Raw genomic sequence first — 20705 nt, 5'->3', positions numbered from 1 at the left:
TTAAGAGGAACAGCTCCTGAAGGAGAGTGCTTTCTGAGCAGGAACGCAAAGAAGGAGGCTCCGACTCTTTCTGTCAGTTCCTTGATGATGCTCAGGGGAGATCTTCCCATTGAAGAGCTACTGAGTATGCCTCTTCTTCAGAGGAGCAGTTAAGGTATAGGCTGTGCAATCAGCTTGAACAGAAATAAATGGCTAAGTACAGCATGAAAAATATATTTCTGTTTAGTGTCTCCTGTATACCAGCATGCAACGTAGTGGTTGCCACCAAGACCTTGAAACCAAGAGTCCAGAGAAAGCACCATTTTGTTACCTGCCAGTGGCCGGCAGGGCAGAGGGCAGTGGTGAGGGTCAGAACCCAGAGGCCACGTCCTGGAGTTCCTTTAGATTGGTTCTTCACTATTTGCTTGAACCAATAAAGTTCCCGGGCCATCTTTTTGTGGTGTCCTGTGTTTATTGGAAGATTTTCATCTAGTATATATATTTTGAATATGTTCAAGGAACATTTTTTTTTTTTTTTCATTTTTCTGAAGCTGGAAACAGGGAGAGACAGTCAGACAGACTCCCGCATGCGCCCGACCGGGATCCACCCGGCACGCCCACCAGGGGGCGATGCTCTGCCCATCCTGGGCGTCGCCATGTTGCGTCCAGAGCCACTCTAGCGCCTGAGGCAGAGGCCACAGAGCCATCCCCAGCGCCCGGGCCATCTTTGCTCCAATGGAGCCTTGGCTGCGGGAGGGGAAGAGAGAGACAGAGAGGAAGGCGCGGCAGAGGGGTGGAGAAGCAAATGGGCGCTTCTCCTATGTGCCCTGGCCGGGAATCGAACCCGGGTCCTCCGCACGCTAGGCTGACGCTCTACCGCTGAGCCAACCGGCCAGGGCAAGGAACAACATTTTGCCTTCCAAGTCTGGTTGTGGCAGAATACAGGCAGGGGATGGATACTTCTCTTCCCATAATTTCTTGGGTTTATCTGGCAAGAAAGCACAGGTGACTGTTAACTTTGCATCTTCAGGGTACAGGGTTAGCAAATAAAATGCAAGGTGTCTGTATGGGACATGCTCATCCTAAAACAGTATCTGCTGTTTTTCTGAAACTCAAATATCAGCCTTCTTATTTCTGAAATCTGGCAACCCTAGCAGAGAGACTTCCCCTTGTTACTCATTGCCTGATGCTTAGGCTTCTGTGTCAGGAACGCTGTGGCCAGGGAAATCATGTCGATGGAGTTGCTTAGACGTCTAACTTCATGACATGGATGTTCAGTCTGAGTTGCTAGCACGAGCCTGTGGGATACCCAAGATACACGGTTGGCTGGAAGCATGGGACCCGTTGGCCTCTAGGTCTGGGCGTTCTTTGAACTGCACCCTCTTCTGAGGACATGGAACTCTGCAGTTTTTAGTGGATTGTCTGTCCCCAAGCTGAGCCCCTTGGTGAAGTGAATATACTGAGCTAGTGCTATACTTGGCCCAACCCGACCTTCCGGTTCTGCTGTGGCAGATTCGGACACAATGGTGAGGACTCCTTGATTCCTCTATGTCCTGCTCCTTTTTTCTGGGCCAGTCCTGACTTCAACTGATATGAAGAAAACTGTAGCTCATTTCAGTCTTGCCTCTGTCTGTGGATTTTATTTTTTTTTTGTCTGTGGATTTTGTAAAAACCTCATAATATTCAATTCTTTTTCAATATTTGAGGCTTTATCTTTGGCACAAATAGCAGAAATAGTTCACGTCTGCTGCTATGGACTACTCTATAAAAAGTCAACAATTTGAATAGTCAATCTATTGTTGATGGACTCGAGTTTCCTAATTTGGGCTGATACAAAAAGCACTGGGAACTGGCTGAGGTTATGTCGACGGTGGCATTTTACTGCCTGGGAGGGGTCTTGGGTACTTTCCCAGCAGCCTAGGGAAGAACAGGTATGATGCAGGTCCCCGAAAACAGAGTGGGGCGCTGCCGGTATCTGTGGCTCAGTGGTCAGGTATGTTCAGGGATGACCTCTGTGGACTCTGATTCCTATATCTATACTGCAAGTGGAGTTGCTAATGGCCAGGCAGGTGGCTTCCTCTCTCCTGAACGTCTCACCTCCTTCAGAGCTGTTCTTTTCCTGTGGAAGGTTACAGGCTGCCTTGGAGGAACCTCGCTGCTCATTTCCTGTGGAAGGTTACAGGCTGCCTTGGAGGAACCTCGCTGCTCAGGCCCTGCTCCTCCCTGGCTGTGGATTCTGTCCCTTCGCTCCTGTTCCTGTATCTCCTAGTGGGGCTGCTTGTAGACTGTAGCTCTGAAGAAGCTGGCACAGCAGCCACCTCCCGTGGCACCAGGCTGGTCTGTGGGCTGGTAACCGGCCTAGGCGTGGTCAGGTTTTCAGTGAAAATTCTTGCCAGGTTGGAGAGATCGAGCTCTGATCCTGCTCACATGTCTCCACTGGCATTACTCTCTTCATGCTACTGACGCTTGGTCTTCACGGCCTCGTGGTGTGTACTCTTTATGTGATTGACGTTCCTGCTGGTGTATTCTGATGTGGACCTTCCTGGCTGACAATAGCAGTCCTTCTCTCATGGCATTTCTCCTGCCTGGACCTTCGTCTGGTCCAATTCTCTGTTCCATCTGGCTCAGAAGGTAATGTCCTTCAGACCTCAGAACAGTGACTTTAGGCAGGAACTTCTCTGACTACTGGCCTCTAGTATAGCCTCTTGAATAACCATCGCCTGCCCTGTGCTCCCAGGATCCGTGAGCTGGTCTTTAGAATCTCCATCTCTGTCTGCTTCACTCAGTCCCCCTGCTGCCTTCTAGGGTCAGCTGAGTATCCCCACGCCATCTTCCATTCCTCTAGCCTCAGGGTCTCTGTTTTCAGGTTGTTGTTTTAAGATCTTGCTCTTGGTTCTTAAGTTATTATTTTATTTTATTTTTTTAGTTTCATAAATTTTAGAAAAGGTTATAGAAGAAAATAACACAAGTAATTGTTCCTGTATTATACCTTCAGGCCTAGTCCTAAGGTACCCAATTACATGCTTATCTTAGATTGGAACTGATTAGCATTAGATGGCTTGTCTGTTGGCCAAGTGAATCTCAAGGTTCCATTGCCATGTCCCCCAGGAACATCGGTGTTGGAATTGGCAGTGCCACCTGTGATGTCATCCTTGATCACTATTCATCACCAGATGAATGACCTGAGAGTTAACTGGCTGAGGGCCTCCCTGGTGCTAAGTATACTGGCATTTGTTTTTTTAAGAGCATTGGCTGAGGCTGATGAGCACGTATCTTGAGCCTGGGATCTGTTGTGGAGGCGAGTCAGTTCCATGACAAGATCGCTGCTGGACCTCTGAGCTGGAACCGGCCCAGAACAGAGATTACTCTCTGTAAATCCCCTTGGAGACTGTCTGAGTGACCCCTCTCCTATGCTGCAAGGCATGCTGCATCCTGGAATAAGCCACTTCCCTGCCCCTAGCAAGCATGTAAGGCATTTTCTCTTTACATGGGGGGGGGCAGGGGTCACACCCCACTACTCCTGTCTGTCTTGCCCTATTTTATATAATTTGTTAGCACCTGCCATAGGATATGGAGGTAACCACATCATCATCTTGCTGCTACCCAAGATAGGCCTAGCATGTAAGTTCCCTTAAAAACTCTTGATCTAGTCTAGAGTTGTCAGACTCATTCTCTAATCTCTCAGCCCTAGGAAATTTCACGTAACAATTGGTGAGCCAGCCGGAAGACTGGAGGAATGGGCTTGGTTATTTCTGAATGAGTAAGAAGAGACAAACTAAAAGGGGCAAAAAGTTGTAAGAGGTTTGCAGAAAAGCAATCTGGGAAGAAACTTTTATGTGGTCAAGGTAAGATTGGAATGAATTTAATTAGTACATTAATTTAAGTATCAAAACTAAGTTGATATAAAATTAGAGTTTGATTCTTTATCTTTATACTAAAAGTTGCCTGTATTGTGGGTCTGCTTCTGGTGAAACATTATGAGAGTTTCCTGCCTAGGTTCTATGTTTTGTTAAAATAATTTTCTGTGCTTTATGTTGTCTTAATTGCTTTAAAAAAACTGAATCTTAATAGTAAAGTTAACCTGTATTTGAAATGCCCTAGCTGATGTTCATGCAGAGGCAGCAGCAACAAAATCTGTAAAGATGGTGGCACACATGGATGACCCCTCAATGCCAGACGTCTGCCATCCTGACGTCCTTGTAACGTGGCAACAGTCTGCTCCTGAATCAGAAGATTGTTTAAGATGGGTAAACAATAACTATAAATTAAATGAATAGCTGAAGCAATGGGAAACCCAGAAAGGCTGCCTGGTTCTGCCAGGCTCCCTGGAAACCCCGTGTTTTGTTTTTTTGCATTCCTTTTTGTGCCATAGTGCATTTAATCTGGACTTCATTCAATTGCCGGTGAATATGGGTTCACTATGTTTTTGTTGTTGTGTGTGTATTTTCTGGATAGATTGAAGCATTTTCCTGCCACAAGGCTGATGCCCTCACTGAGGCAAAAAGAAAAACTGTTAGAAAATGTGTTTTGCACTTGGGGTATATGCCTCCCAAGAGCTCCCCCATGGCACATAGCCCCACTATATGCCATGGGATGGTGGTTTGGGACCTGTCACTGTTTTCCTTCCCTAACTCTATGAAATGTTAACCTGTGAGGACTGCCTCTGTGACATAAAATCTTATAGGCTTTCCTGAACCACTTACAACAGAGAGGCGGGGCAGTGACTGCAGAAAATTCAAGGTCTGGGCACTGCAGTAAGTTTTGGGGAGTCCTATGGTCGGGTAAGACCTGTGGTGTCCCCAAAGCAATAACAGACAAAGAACAAGGCTACGCTATAATTCTGGGGAATTAGGGAACTTTTATACCCTGTTTAACGCAATGCCTTTGCCCATCATCTCACGTAGTTAAGAAGGGATATATATGAGGCTGATGAGCTGAGCAATTGGCTGCCTTTGAGAAAGCAAAATCTGGTCAAACAGACTCAAGCTCTTGGACTCTCATAGGCAGGATTGCCATCTAAATAAACTGTTTGAGTAAACTTGGAAGGCATGGGCTGGGCATTATGCTAAAAACAACAAAAGAAATAAGTGCCCCTTAGATTCTTGGTCCCAATATGGAAGGAAGAAGAGATCAGATATACCCTGATAGAACAGCAAGTTACCATAAGAACTTCCCTTTTCATCAAGGGGTGAGTTTTCAACATGTTCTACTAACCAGTCTCTGACATGGCTCAGACTCCTGCGTTGACGAAATGGCATACATATGACAGAGGAGTAATCTGTCAAAGAGCACTCTGTCTCTAAAGAGTGTCAGTGTAAGAATATCTAAACCTGGCCTGGCCAGAGGTGGTGTAGTAGATAGAATGTTGACCTGGGATGCTGAGGTCCCAGGTTCAAAACCCTGAAGTTGCTGGCTTGAGTGTGGGTTCACAAGCTTGAGTGTGAGTTTGCCAGCTTGAGCATGGGATCATTGACTGTATCCCTGTGGTCGCTGGCTGTAGCCCAGAGGTCATTGGCCTGAGTCCAAGGTCTCTGGCTTGAGTGAAGGGTCACTGGCTCGGCTGGAGCCCCCCTGGTCAAGGCATGTGTGAGAAGCGATCAATGAACAACTAAAGTGACACAACAGTGAGTTGATGCTTCTCATCTTTCTCCCTTCCTCTCTTTCTCTCTCAAAAAATAAAAATAAAAAAGATAAAAAGAAAAAAGAAAGAATGTCTAAACCTGTAGAAAAATTTTGTAAGAGTTTATTTGAATCAAACAAAGGACACACCTGGAAGCACATTATCAACATACAGAAAATGCTCCCAAGAATAACAGTTTTTAAATTCCTTTATACATTTGGAATTAAGGAGGTAACATAAGGAAGAGTACAGAAAGATGAGAAAAAGGAAGACAGGAAAATCTCTGACTGGATTACAAGATAGCTAACAAGGTTATGTGCCCCCTTGAGGGTGGTTACACTTCCAAGGGCTCTGAAAAAGAGAATCACTCTGGCTCTTCAAAGGTGTTAACCTGGACGCACAAGAACAATGGAAAGGGCTTGACTATGGCAAAGCTAAAGTTTTCTCAGGGAAGTTACAGGCAGAATGTGTGGCTACCCACCCAGTTAGGCATTTGTGATCAGATCACCCTGTCAGGTTACTTTTGGTCACTGAGCTTTGTCAGCTTCATTATGGAGCCGTCTTTTGTTTATGATTCCCCCGTTTGGTCATAAAGCATCTGAAGGATTCATTGATGGACCAACCTTTTGGTTGAATAGTATGGTCTTAGAGCTAGGAAGTCTCATTCCTTGAAAGTCTCCATATCAACATGATCTTGTTGAAATGGTGGTCCTTTGGGGATGAGACAATACCATCATGAGGTGTGAGTTCAAGCTGAATTTTCCCTAAAAGAAAAGGTAGGTAAATGGAAAGCAAACAGATGTTATTGACCTCATTGTAAAAATCACTCTGGTTCCTTTCTATCCTGTGAACTATCATCATCTAAGTTTTGCTGTCTCATTTTTTTTTTGTATTTTGCAGCTAGTATAACATTTACATAAGCCATAAAAATATTAAAGGTTAACCTATACATCTTTAGTAATCAATAACAGTTGAGCTATATAGAAAAACCCATAAGTATAACTTATTATGAATAATATCAAACCAATCAAACAATTGATTTCTTTTTTTTTTTTTTTTTGCATTTTTCTGAAGCTGGAAATGGGGAGAGACAGTCAGACAGACTCCTGCATGTGCCCTACCGGGATCCACCCGGCACGCCCACCAAGGGCGACGCTCTGCCCACCAGGGGGTGATGCTCTGCCCCTCCGGGGGGTCGCTCTGCCCCTCCGGGGGGTCGCTCTGCCGCCACAAGACCCACTCTAGCACCTGGGGCAGAGGCCAAGGAGCCATCCCCAGCGCCCAGGCCATCTTTGCTCCAATGGAGCCTCGGCTGCGGGAGGGGAAGAGAGAGACAGAGAGGAAGGAGGGGGGGGGGGAGAAGCAAATGGGCGCTTCTCCTATGTGCCCTGGCCGGAAATCGAACCCAGGTCCCCCGCACGCCAGGCCGACGCTCTACCACTGAGCCAACCGGCCAGGGCCTCAAACAATTGATTTCTGAGTTCTACATCAATCTGTTGGTATTCAAGCCTTATTGATGTCATGAGGTAGCTGCCTACCTGTGATGTTAGTGGCTTCTCAGCCTTAAGGAATCTTTGGTATCTGTTGTAGACAGAGGCAAGTTTCAGGTGGGGGTGGATATTCATTTGTGGTTATATGTCTTTTTTAGATGAGAAATGTGAATCTATGAGTTTACCTCTTTAATTTTAACTGCACATGGATTAATTAGTAATACCTAATAAGGTCTCCTTCAATAAAGTTGGAGAAAGTATTTTATTTGATGTCTATTGCAATAGATAAAATCTCCTAGTTGTAAGACATGGTCTTTGAAGTCTTCATGTATGAAACAATCAATTACTAATTTATCAATTTCTTTAAGTCGTTAATAAGTCCTTGACAATAATGCAGAATGTCTCCCTTTAGTAAGTTGATTCACATGTCCCTTCATCTAGATGCATAGGGCAACCAGTGACTGTTTTATAAGTAGAGTGGCTGTTTTCCAAAGAAGTAGCTCTCAGGTTGAAGAGCACTATAGGGAGAATTTTTGACCAAGGGAGATAAAACGTTTCTGAAAATTTAGCTAATTCAGTTTTTTTAATTATTGATTTTAGCAAGAGAGGAAGAGAGAAAAAGATAGAGAAACAGGAACATTAATTCATTTCTATACATGCCCTGACCAGGGATCAAACTGGCAACCTCTGCACTTCAGGATGATACTCTAACCAACTGAGCAATCCAGCCAGGGCTAGCTAGTTGGGTTTTTTTTTTAATTAAGTGAAAGAAGGGGAGACAGAGGCAAACTCCCACATGAGCCCTGATCAGAGTCCACTCAGCAAGCCCCCTACAGGGTGATGCTGTGCCCATCTGGGGCATTGCTCTGTGGCTCAGCAACTGAGCTTTTTCTTAGCACCTGAGACAGAGGGCACAGAGCCATCCTCAGCACCCATGGCCAACTCGCTCAAATCAATTGAGCCATGTCTGCAGGAGGGAAAGAGAGAGAGAGAGAGGGAAATAAGCAAGAGGGGTTGGGGTGGAGAAGTAGATGGTCACTTCTCCTGTGTGCACTGACTGGGGCTTGAACACAGGACATCCACGTGCCGGGCCGATACTTTACCACTGAACTAGCTGGCCAGGGCTGCTAGTTGAGTTTTAATTGTACCATTGGTATAGTCCACCAATCCAGAGGACTGCGGATAATAAGTACAATAAAAATGCTGTAGACTAGGTCAAATGTCACAAATAGATTGAATTATTTGTCCACTAAAGTGAGTCCCTCAGTCACTACGTGACTCAGAGGGAATTTCACAACTGGGAATTACTTTTTCCAATAAAGATTTACCTACCATTAAGGTTGTTGCTTCCCTACAAGGGAATGCCTCAAACTAATAAGAGGACATATATTTATTCTCTCATAACTAACACATATTTGTATCCTTGAGATGGTGGCATTTGGTTAAAATCCAGCTGCCATACCTCAGATGGACTTAAAGAGAGTGGATATGTTTGTGGGTTTCACAGAGTGGTTTTCCAGGATTATATTTGGGACAGATAGAACATTTACTTTATGTTTTTTGAGCTACAGCTGGAAAAGGTTTCCAGTAATAGTTTTACTCCATGAAATGATCTTTTCAGGACCCCGATGTGTTAGTCCCTGTACATGTTGAACTATAAGCAGTTGAGTCCCTATTGGTAAGATTGGGTTCCCTTGGCTTCAAGCCATATCTGTTAGTCTGGGTCAAAGATTCCCCCTTTTGTTGCCATATCTTATCTTCTGTAGCTGTCTTTTGGAACTATAAAAAGTCTTCTATTGTTTTATCGGGGAGAAAAACAAATTCTTGGATCTGGATAATTTGATTGCTTAGTGCTACTTGTTTAGCTGCAGTATCAGCTAAATGATTTTCTTTTGCTTCATGTTGGTAGCTTTAGAACATCCTGGGATTTTGACAATTGACAATTGTCCCAGTTGCTGTGTGCATCTTACAATTCTGCAAACTATTAATATTTGTAGACTGCCCTGAGGAAGTTAAGGAGTCTCATTGCTTCCATAACATTCCAAAGTCATGAGTTATACCACAGGCATAATAACTATCAGTGCAAATATTGGCCATTTAATCTTTGGCCAACTGACAAACTTGGATTAGAGCAATTAATTTGGGTTTAGGGCAGATCTTATTTCAGGTAAATAAGACCTTTCAATACATCTGCCATGAGAGTTATTGTATATTCAGCTTGGTAATGTTCCTGTTCCTTTTTGAGATAAGATTCATCTGCAAACCAAATTAAGTCAGTATTATCAGAATTTCCTGTAAATCATTACTCGGAGCAAAAAGGTGGCCAGTAAGTAAAGTGCAATCGTGGGTGTCCTTATCCTGTAAAGAAGCAGAAAAGTTGCAGGGTTAAGATTTACATCAGGCTACAGTAGCATTAGGTGCAGAAAGCAGGAGTACTTCATAAGAAGCTAGTTGGCTGACTGATAAATGCTGAGTATGGTGAGAATTTGGCAAAGAATGAGGAACATAAATTGTTAGAAAGTTCATAACTACTTCTGTTTGTTTGCATCACATGGCTGTAATGGCCCTTACGCAGGAAGGGAGTCTTTTGCTGAGTCTGATTGGTGGCTAATATATCTATGGCAATCTCCATGTTTCTGAATTAAAGTTTCTAAAGCATTTTTCTATTTTCATGTATGAAGAGGAAGAAAGAAATTTTATAATTAGGTTGTTCTAAAGCGGGAACTTTAGATAAATCTTCCTTTAAAGATTTTATATCTTGTTCCCCTTCACGGTGCCATTGGATTGTATCAGGTCAATCTAATTTTAATAAGGCATATAGAGGCTGAGTCATTAATGAAAAATTTGGAACACAGTTGTGACAGTATCCAGTTTTGCAAATTAATCAAACCCAAGGAGGAATTGTGGGAAGGTCTGACTTACATCCAGTTGGTTAGAAGTACAGCTAACAACCTAGACTTTCAGTTGGCATTCTGTGTTAGAGGAGGTGATTGGAACCTCCAACCTATATCAGAAATGACAGTAAGACCTTGGGCTTGTGTCTGGTATCTGGGGTCTGAAGTGTGTGTGTGTAAGGGGGTAGAGTCTGGTAGGACAAAACCCTTAACCTGTGGAATCTGATGCTATGTCCAGATACATACAGAACTGAGTTGAATTCTTGTATCCAAGAATTACTTGTTGGTGTGGGAGGACCCCCTCTCATGTTGAAATTGGGTCCAGGAACCTAATTTAACACCTGAGCCTACATGTAGAAGATAATGCATAGGGGGCTAGATACTTCTGTTTCAGAACACCCCTAAAATATAAGCTAAGATGACAGACCAAAGGGACATCTATTGGCCTTGGAAGCATACTGCTTAATGTCTGGGAAATATGTGATATTCAACTCCACGTGGCAATGTGAGTGGGTACACATCACAATGATTATACAGTCAACACATCCAGACCTAGACGAGCATGGAATCCAGCTAGTGCACTGTGTAGATATTTGTAATAATGTTAATGTTAACGGCTTACTTCCCACTGACGTTACCTCTAACGGGTGAGGAACTCATGTAAGAGCAGGATTGTTAAGCCTGGAATCTTCAACAATCTTCTTAGCCTCTGTACCAGCTTCTTAAAAGGCTTTTCTTCAAACTCTGTCCATGAAGGACAACACACAGCTTAGGTTCTCATACCTCTGTCTTCTCCCAAATCCTCATTCTCCCCCTCTAGTCTCTTATGCCCTTGGGTTAAGGTGGTTCCATCATTTTTCATTTGGTGAGCTCCCGTTGTACTAGAACCTTATTCAGGGACCAATGGGGAGAACAGGCTTTGGTTAAGTTGACATGAAGGGGCAAGAGGAGACAAAGCGTTTCTTAAGGAGGATTCTTTTTGTGGCCCATGCTACTGAAGAGAGCAAGAACTGCACAGGGATGTATTCGCAGAAAAGAACAGGATGTGGTTGCTTGGAGAATGCACAGCAGCAGGAAGCATGCTCAGTCAAGGTGTCCATACTTAGAATCATTGTTTAGACAGAAGAATTGGACAGATTACAAAGCAAGGCAAGAACTCCTGGAGTCTTAGTACAGGAGATGAGAAAAAGTCTATAGATTTGGCTTCACATCTCATCAGGGCCCTTCTGAAGCCCAACATTCTCCTAAGATGCTATTCTCTACAGTTTTCTCCAGTGTAGACAGTTGGGTTAATAAATGTTGCCCATTAGTTCATGGCATATTAGCATCACTGCCTTATACTAGGGTTCTTCCATGTATTACCTTTCTCTATATCCATGTTTCTTCCCTCTCTGTCACCTGTAGACAACCAGTCTAAGTATGGTATCTTAATATTTCTTTGCATTATTATAAAATGTCTTATGTGCATAAACTAATGAGCAGTGGTGGGATTCAAATAATTTAACAATCAGTTCTCTGCCCTAATGATTGTTTTAAGTATAAAAAATGATATACCAAAAGGTAGTTTATTATTTTGTACATTTAATACTTAAATAAGAATAATAAGAGGTACACAAACCTAGATTACAAGAAAGAATTTTAAAATATTAGTGAAAAAATATTAAATAATACCTGATAAAAAACAACGAAACTGTCATTTAAGATATTTCCATATTGCTTCTTGATTGGTGTCCTCACTTGCAATTTTTTTTCCCTATGGATGGAATGAACATCACTATGGGCGCTTAGAATACGCTGTTGTACAGATGAATGTTATAAAAGAGTAAGGAATATAAATTTGTGGTTTCTATGTTGGGCTGGCTGCCCAGGTGCCCACCTTAGAGAGATCCTCGATTATAAGTGCCATTTTAACAACCAGTTTGCCGAACTCAACAAATAATTAGGTATTGGTCCTGCCGAACTGGTACAAACCGGCTGAATCCCACCACTGCCAAGTCTCACCTTGTCTCTTCCCTATTAGGTCTTATCTGATACACTCACATTGTGTGCACACCTAGTCTGCTTATCTGTCACGTGATACTCGATGGCATGTGGCCACCACACCTTTCCTTGCTGCTCTCCTGGGATGGACATTCAATTGCCTCCATCTGTCACCACAGACACTGAGAAGAACATCCTTCTACATTTGCCCCTATCTATCTCTAGGACAAACATTTTGGGGTTTACCCTCAGGAATAGAATTGCTTAATTTGACTAAATGATACCAGATTGTTTTCCAGAATGGCTGTCCCAGTGTGTATTCCCAGGACAATGCATGAGCATTTCTATATCCCTGCTTCCCTATCAATATTTCATATAATCCAGCTTTCTAGTGCTTGCCAGCTTAATGGGCACGAAGGGATCACATAGTGTCATTTGCATTTCTGAGTTTGAACATTTTCTTATATAGTATTTTGGGTATCCTTGATTTTGCCTTTTCTTTTGGGGTTCCCATCTGTCTTATTTTATAACAATTCCTCTTATTCAAAGATAATAGTCCCTCCTTGGTTTTATATTGAATTCCAATCTGTTCTCTGACATAACTTTGTTCACAGTTATCTTCCATTAAAAAGAAGTTTAACTTTGACCTAATTCAAATTTTTGACTTAAGGTTTGTGATATTAGGGTCTTTCAAAATCATTTCCTATCCCCAGGTCACACAATCTGTGATTTCTTTATTAGGTCTCTAATCAATCTAGACTCTCTTCCAAAAATAATTATGGCTAAAGAGCTTTTCTAAAAGAACAGAAACATAAAGTGGTATGGTATTCAGTTATTTTTTCTAGAATACCATGGTTTTTCTATACTATTTAAACAAATTTGTCCTTTACTACTGATGTACGGCAGCCACTTTGTCAGAGGTAGTTCCTATGTTTTTCTGTCTGTTCTTATATAAATACCATACCACCTTTCACAATAGCACTCTATTGCTAGGGCAAGTCCTCTAGTTATACTTCTTTGCAGTATTTGTGGACATTTTTCTTTATATAGGTTTTAGTGTAAATTTGAGTTATTCAAATTAAGCAAGGCTTTGAATTTATGAACTAACTTGGAGAGAACCAAAATCTTTAATTCTTTCAGTAACATGGATGATTCATTTATTCAGTATCTTACTAGAATCTTTTTTCTTAAGTTAATGCCTATAAACCTTACAGTTAAGGGGTTCTTTTTTCAGCTTGCTAAAATTATTAAATCCTAAACAGATAAACTACTTTTTTGCTGGAAAAGCAAAAAAACATAAACAAAAGCACTTGGTTTTTTTCTTCTGTATATTAACATGGTAAAACACTTGACTTTTCTGAATTTGAAAAACCTTGCTAGTCATGTCATAATTTTATGTACACCATTGGATTCAGCTAGCTAATTTTTCAGTCTTTTGTGTCCATTTTTGTAAGTGGAATGGGCATGTGTGTTTGTAAGGCTGAGCACTGAATCTGACACTTCATAGCAATAAAAGAATCATTCTGACAGAGGTTACACCTGAAGAATGCATAGAACACACTGAAGTTTGGAAAGAAGGCTGCCTTCCAACTCCTCCCACAGGCCTAGGAGTCATCTGTTCATCACAACGGGCTTCCCATCATCAGAGCTGATGTGTCCATGTTAGCCTGAGTGGGGCTGTTTTGGGATTGTCTTGCCAGTGAACATCTCCAGTATCATCTCCAGAGAGTCAAGTGTTCTTCCTGTTTATGCAGATATTACAAGAGTCTGAACTTGTGGGATCATTTCCGAGAACTCAATGTCAGGTCTTTGGCTTTAGTCAAATAAGATGTACCCCACTTCCATATTCTTTTGCATTTGCAATAACCTTCAATTTTGTTACAGAAGTAGCACATTATTGCTATAGAAACTAGACAAGCAAAAATGTCACTCTCTGATGACCAGAGATTACTTACTACTGCTATATCTAGTACTTCCAGATTTTTCCTTCATGAAATGAGACCAAATTGTATATACTGTCTTATAACCTGTTTTTCTCAGTCATTGATTGATCTCTTAACATCAGTAAAAGTCCATTTACTTAATTTGTATTTCATATTTTTCCATTTGATTCCCAAAGGTCCTCTATAGTCTGTCCAAACAGTTAACAACCAAGTACCATGCCTTATACTGTTGTATCTAGTTTCAATCTAGCACTGTCCCTTTTGATAGTTCGACCAGGCTAAGTTGTTTTTTTTCTTTTAATTTAATTTTAATTTTTTTTTTTTGGCAGAGATAGAGAGAGGGACAGATAGGGACAGACAGACAGGAAGGGAGAGAGATGAGAAACATCAATTCTTCATTGTGGTTCCTTAGTTGTTCATTGATTGCTTTCCCATATGTGCCTTGACCACGGGCCTTCAGCAGACTGAGTGACCCCTTGCTCGAGCCAGCGACCTTGGGCTCAAGCTGGTGAGCCTTGTTCAAACCAGATGAGCCCGCACTCAAGCTGGTGACCTCGGAGTCTCAAACCTGGGTCCTTCCGCATCCCAGTTCGATGATCTATCCACTGCACCACCGCCTGGTCAGGCCAGGCTAAGTTGTTTTGCAGAGTGTCACACCTTCTCGATTGCTTGGTTACTACGTTTTAGTGTTGTCTAGCTTGTCCCTCTATCCTTTATGTATCCTGGAACCTAGATTTTTCATCTAAATGCTTGATGTAGTCTAGCTAAAAATATTGAACTTGAATTTGTTATAGATAATGCTAATAAGGCTGCATGTTGCATCAGATTGGAAGATATCCTTAGTGATAAGATTTCTACTGGATTAGAGCAGCAATAATCTAACCTTATATTCACACACAGTCTTTATCTCATCTCTTGTCAATAGGAAGAAATTCAAAGTGTTGTCACTTGGGCATCATACAAATATCCAATGGCCTATCTCCATTTACCAATTAACTTTACATAAATCTCCAGTCCTTGGCTTGGATCTGGGGTCTGTACTTCATAGAGGCAATGCTCACTCCCAGCAGAAAGTGGGATACACCTGCCGGGGCTACATCCTGATTCCCCTGAACGTCCACCCTTTCACCACCTACCCTATTTCTCTTGGATGAACAGTGGCTGTTTCATGTGGTGATTCCTTTGTTTCAACAGTAAGTTTGCTCAGAGTTACTATTCACTAACAAGGGCCTGGTGGTGAGGACCTAGTTGACTTCTAGTAGCTTCCCTTTATTACCAAGCACTTCAGCCTTTTTTACATTTATATTTTCACTGAAAGGGTCCCACGGGTGCTGTCCTGGAGAAAGCAGCTACTCTGAAATAGATGGAAGAGTAGAGTTGACTTCACTAGTGAGCCTTTCCAAATGTGTGTGAACATCTGTGCTGAGACACGACCTCACGCAGTGGGCATGGCAGTGAGTGTTAGGGAGGCCCTGTGGTCAGTGCAGGCCTCCTGTAGCAAGCGGGCCACTGAGACGCAGGCCATGCCAGCTCTGGGATGCAGTCTCCCAGAGTCTTCTCAAGCCTCTCTGTGACTCATGCTGGGCTCATGTTCTGATTGCACCCATGGGTATCTAAGCCTAGCCCTCTGACTACCTTCAAGTTCTAACATTTTGGAGATGACAACTTCAGTCATAGACACTGCTGAGCAGCAGATGCTCCTAGACCTAGAGTCAAAGTCGGCTTTGCCCCAAGGGTGACTTAACTTTGTGTCTAAGTGAGGAACCTTATTTTTTTTTTTCTTTTCTTTTTTTTTTTTAAATTTTATTTATTTATTTATTTTTTACAGAGACAGAGAGTGAGTCAGAGAGAGGGATAGACAGGGACAGACAGATAGGAATGGAGAGAGATGAGAAGCATCAATCATTAGTTTTCCATTGTGCGTTGCAACACCTTAGTTGTTCATTGATTGCTTTCTCATATGTGCCTTGACCGCGGGCCTTCAGCAGACCGAGTAACCCCTTGCTGGAGCCAGGACTTTGGGTTCAAGCTGGTGGGCTTTTGCTCAAACCAGATGAACCTGCGCTCAAGCTGGCGACCTCAGGGTCTCGAACCTGGGTCCTCTGCATCCCAGTCTGACACTCTATCCACTGCGCCACCGCGCCACCGCCTGGTCAGGCAGGAACCTTATTTTTGATCCATCTATATGCAAGGCTGTTCCTGAATGTTGCTGGCCCCAGAAGGCCCTTCTGTTGGGAACTTTAGTACTGGAGTTGACTGGTAAAAATGTACATGTGCAAGGCCCCCTTGGCATTTCTCCTGGCCCCTGGGGGGCCAAGGGCGGTTCTCTCTCATCAAAGAGTTCTTTAGCCATTGGGGCAGCGACACTGTTTCTTGTACAAATGTAACATGCAGGGCCTGTAACAGGATTCCAGGCATCTGCTGTCAGTGCTTAGTGACCATCTGTATGCCCTCTAATTCCCAGTCCTCATGCACCATGGGTCACATGACTAGCTCTCACTGACATAATGTCAGTGGGACTGACATAACTTCTGATCCAAGGCAGTGTTCTTCCTACAGTAGGGGTGCTGAAGGCTGTGTATTCTGGATGATATAGCTGAAGGTAGAGCATTCCTGGATCTACACTAGGAAGAGGCTTGCGTAAACCACCTTACCTTCGTGAGACTTGAGCTACAAGTAAACCTCTGTGTGAAGTCACTGTGGACTGAGTTGTTATGAGACCATAGCTTAATGTTACCTGGACTAATATGTGTCTCCCTACAATTCCATTATTGCCAACTCCCTGCTTCAGCTGGGATAAAACCTTTACTGCTTTTGTGACAAATCCAGTTCCCTGGTGCTGTTGGTCTGGGGTCCAGACTGTGCTCAGAGGGTGAACGCCCCAGTGAGGTGTCTATTTCCTATATCTGCCCCTACTCAGTGTGCTGGCCCTGTGTGTTTGGTTTCTTTCAACTTTGTGTTCACTTGTGTTGAGCTCACAGGGCCTACCTTCCTTACTCACTGTACTTGTGTTACCTTTACTCTAGTAAGATACTACATGGTCTTGTTCTCTCAGGTCTCACTTCTCGTTTTGTTAGGCCAACCATGGGAGGAGAGGTCAGAATCCATCTACTTTGGTACAAAGGAATGATAAACTTTGGTGAAGGAGATGAGATGGAGTGAAATGAATGGTTCAAGAGGTTCCTAGAAGGTAGAACAGGATTAGTTAAGGGAGAGAAACAGGAGAAAAGCTTTTGGTCACCTGGTGGTTATCTTTAGGTTCACAGCATGACATTAGCTGAGATGTTATTCTTTTAGAGTCCCTAGAGGCAAAAACAAATTCAGTAAAGGAAAAGCTTGGTTTGAGTTCCCCTACCTCTTCAAGTGAAGATATTCAGCAGATAGGTGGAGATCTATGCTGGAGGCCAGTCTTCGGCATCGGTGTCCTGCCAGTAACTGAAGGTCTGGGGAGTTGAAATCAGACTACAGACTGAGAAACAGGCCTAAGAAGGAACCCTGAAAACGATGACACCAGTTCTGCCTAGAGCTTACAGTGGACTGAGCAGCAGAAAAAGATGAGAACAAAAGTGTCCTTTGGAGATTTGCTACTTATAGGCTGCTGGAGACTGTTGGTGAAATTTCCCAAACTTTATTCGGGTGAATACTGTGCAAATGGGTAGTCACAGCCTCTGGTGGAAACTGGAAGTATATGCTACCAAGACAAAGGGGAGGTCACCTTTTATAGAGAAAGTTTCTGCCTAGGTTCCAGATTGATCCAGTTTTATGTAAATGAGGTTTCTAAATTCATACAGTTTGATTGGTCAGTATTGTGCACTGATTGGTCATTACAGATGCAAATGAGGATATAATTGTGCAGTTCTATTTGGATGGGGCAGGTCCCAATTTATTGGTCAAAAGAGGAAACCAAGAACTCCCTTATAATAGTTGACTCAGAAGGCAGGAGCTCAGTAAAGGAGGTTGAAAGCTCAGCCTGTGGCTTTTTCCCGAAAGGCAATGTGTGAAAGGCCTCTGCCAGCAACCACCGCTAGACTTGGATTATGAATTTGAGCCCACGTAATCATGAGAAGTCCCTCTTGGCAGATATATTTCTTTCAGGGGTTCACACAAGACCTTAAGAAGAATGTAAGGATAGGGCGGGCTGTCAGACTGGAGCAGAAAAAGTGTTGTGAGTAAAGAGTGTGGCCATGAAAAATGAGGACGTGTCGACCGGGAAAGGTTGTAAGGTACGGAGAGATGGAGTCTCTTTTATTCCTTTAATTCTAGAGAAACTAAATCCTGTCATTTGACTCTGGATGGACAGTGTCCAATGGCTGGGATGCTGAAGGGAGGAGAGAAGGATTTCTGATCGGGTAAGGCTCCTGAGAGGAGGAACGATTTGCATTGCCCTTTCGGTTCTGTTCCCGTTGCTCAGTTTCCATTGCTGTGCTAGTGCTGACCGCTGGCCTTGCTTGCGCTGTGCAAGCTACTGGGATCTGCCTCATGGATGTCTGAGGCCAGGCCCCCAGGGGGGTGTTTGGGAGTAGCCCTGCAGGGGAGGCAGGCATCCCCAGCATGCCCCAGAGCCATCTTGGATGCCTCCCTCAGTTTACCTCTCAAGTGGGTAGTGGCTCCCTGAGAGCTAGGGCCTCAGAACTTGACCCTGTGGTGTTTCTTACTCACTTCCCCTCTTCCTTCAGAGTTAGCTGCATCCGGCAGCAGCATCTGGGCACCCTGCTGGCTCCGGACCCACTCTGTGCTGTATGTGGGGCCTTGTCTTCAGGGCCCTCTTTCTGGTCTTCTGAACCTGTTCACCTTCCCTTCTACCTGAGACTTCTGTTCCTGCCAACCCTCGGGACAGAGTCGCTGGTGGCTGTGCTCCCTGGCAGCGAGTCACACTGCCTGCCTGTGGGTTGTCTCTTGGCTGCACCAGACACTGGGACTGGCCTGCTGAAGTCCCTTCTTATGCCTTCTGGGCTGGTCTCCTTTAATCAAAGGTCTGTTTTGCCTCTTTGCTCTGAGTCCTAATTTTTGTCCATTGCAGTTTGCTCATAGTCTGGAGGATATGGCATCTGCGCTCTAACTCCCAGTTTCCCTCCTTTTCACCCAAGTCATGCGGGCCAGGTTCCAGGTGGCAGAGTAAATATGGCTAGAAGTTGTCATGGCCACCTCCTGGATGGACCTTTTGTCCAAGCATCCCACCTTCCAGCCTTCTTCCCAGATCATCCCCTCTCAGTACTCTTGGCTTCAGGACTTGCTTCAGAACTTTTAAGTAGAAAGACCCTGGCATTTGTCAGATGGCTATCTATGTGTATATATGTATAATACAACTTAGTCAACTTGGCATGCCTAAGAATTTGTGGAAATCACGAGAAGGGCAAGGCCCCTTTAATGTTGTTGTTGCTTGGAGAAGCGTTCCCCTTGACCAGGGCTTCCAGAGGATCACAGCAGATAAGCATTTTTTGATGTTGACTTGAACAGAAACCAGGATTATCCCATGGCCTGAGTCACTGCTGTCTTGTCATTATTGTTCCTAAGAGCTGTTCTGTTCTGTCTCACTTTGCTTAGAATCAACAGCTAAGGTCACTTAAGAAGGCTCCTTGAATGTCCCACAGACCTTCCAAGTTTGGCACACTAGAGTATGTCACCTAGGGTCCTGTTTGTCTTTTCAACCTGAGACTTTCTGAGGGGTCTACCTTCTATAGTAATTCTGAGTAAGGCTATTGGATATTGGCTCTGTCATGGCTTTGGGTATGGAGTTCCCAGTCTCTGCCTTTAGGGAGCTCAGTGTAATGAGTACAGGTCATGGGTGTGGCGTATGACAGCTATACTAGAGGCATGTGCCAGGTTAACCCTAAACTCAGCGTGAGAGGTTTACGAGGCAGCTCTACCTCTGATTCAGGGCTCAGAACTGCCTTGCTCCCCAGAGAAGGGCACCTCTTACAGAGGCCTTGTGCAGAGGTGGGGCTGCTGGCTCTCTGCACAGCTGCTTTCAGGGATGAGCTGCCCAGCCGAGCTTCTGATTAGAAGCAGGAATATTTAGGTACACACTGGGTCACAGGGCCTTTTGTTCTCCACCAGTGCCTATTGTATGTGGCTGTGTTCCCCCTCAGAGGGAACACAGGGCTCAGGCTCTCATCTTCCACTCAGCCTCCCTGGCCCCCTCCATTCTCTCCCGTAAGTGCTTCCCCTTGAACTTGCCCTTAGGTGGCTAAAGGTACATGCTCGTGCGGGTTCTGGGTTCTTAGCTCCCCCGTCTGCTTCGGGTGGGAACCCTGGTCCTGGGAACAAGCCTTCGGCCGCCTTCCTATACTTAGCACTCCCTCCATCTCAGGTCCCATCCCAGCTGCCTGTGGCCCTGGGGTGTACTCCCCAGGACCCCTTCATTTTCAGCACTCTCCTCTTTAGGAGCTCCGAGGTCCTCAGACTTCTCTTCTCTCTGTCTGCGGCTGGCGGCTGGGCTCCTGTGTCCTCCTTGTGACCCCTGAGGTCTCTGCCCTGTCTCGGTGAGGCTGCTGCCCCTCAGGCTTCTCGGCCCCCTTGCTGGCAGCCCACCTCTCTGCCTACCTTTGTGATGGGCTAGGCCTCAGGACTCCTCCTTGAACTAAGATGTGTTTCCATAAGCATCAAATGTGCCAGTTTCATAATTTAGGCAGTTTGCCTTTCTATCAAGGAGGGAGACCGAGGTTCCTTCAGTTTGCCAGGAAAGAAAGCAAGTTGTACCTTTGCTGGGAGAACAGTACTGGATCTCTTGAGTGCCATGTGAATCTTTCTAGTGATACTAGGTTAGGATAGTGCCTGGCACCCTGGCAACTAGGCCTCG

Source organism: Saccopteryx leptura, chromosome 9 (genome assembly GCF_036850995.1).
Source record: "Saccopteryx leptura isolate mSacLep1 chromosome 9, mSacLep1_pri_phased_curated, whole genome shotgun sequence".
Classification (NCBI taxonomy): Eukaryota; Metazoa; Chordata; class Mammalia; order Chiroptera; family Emballonuridae; genus Saccopteryx; species Saccopteryx leptura.
This window is presented reverse-complemented; position numbering follows the sequence as displayed.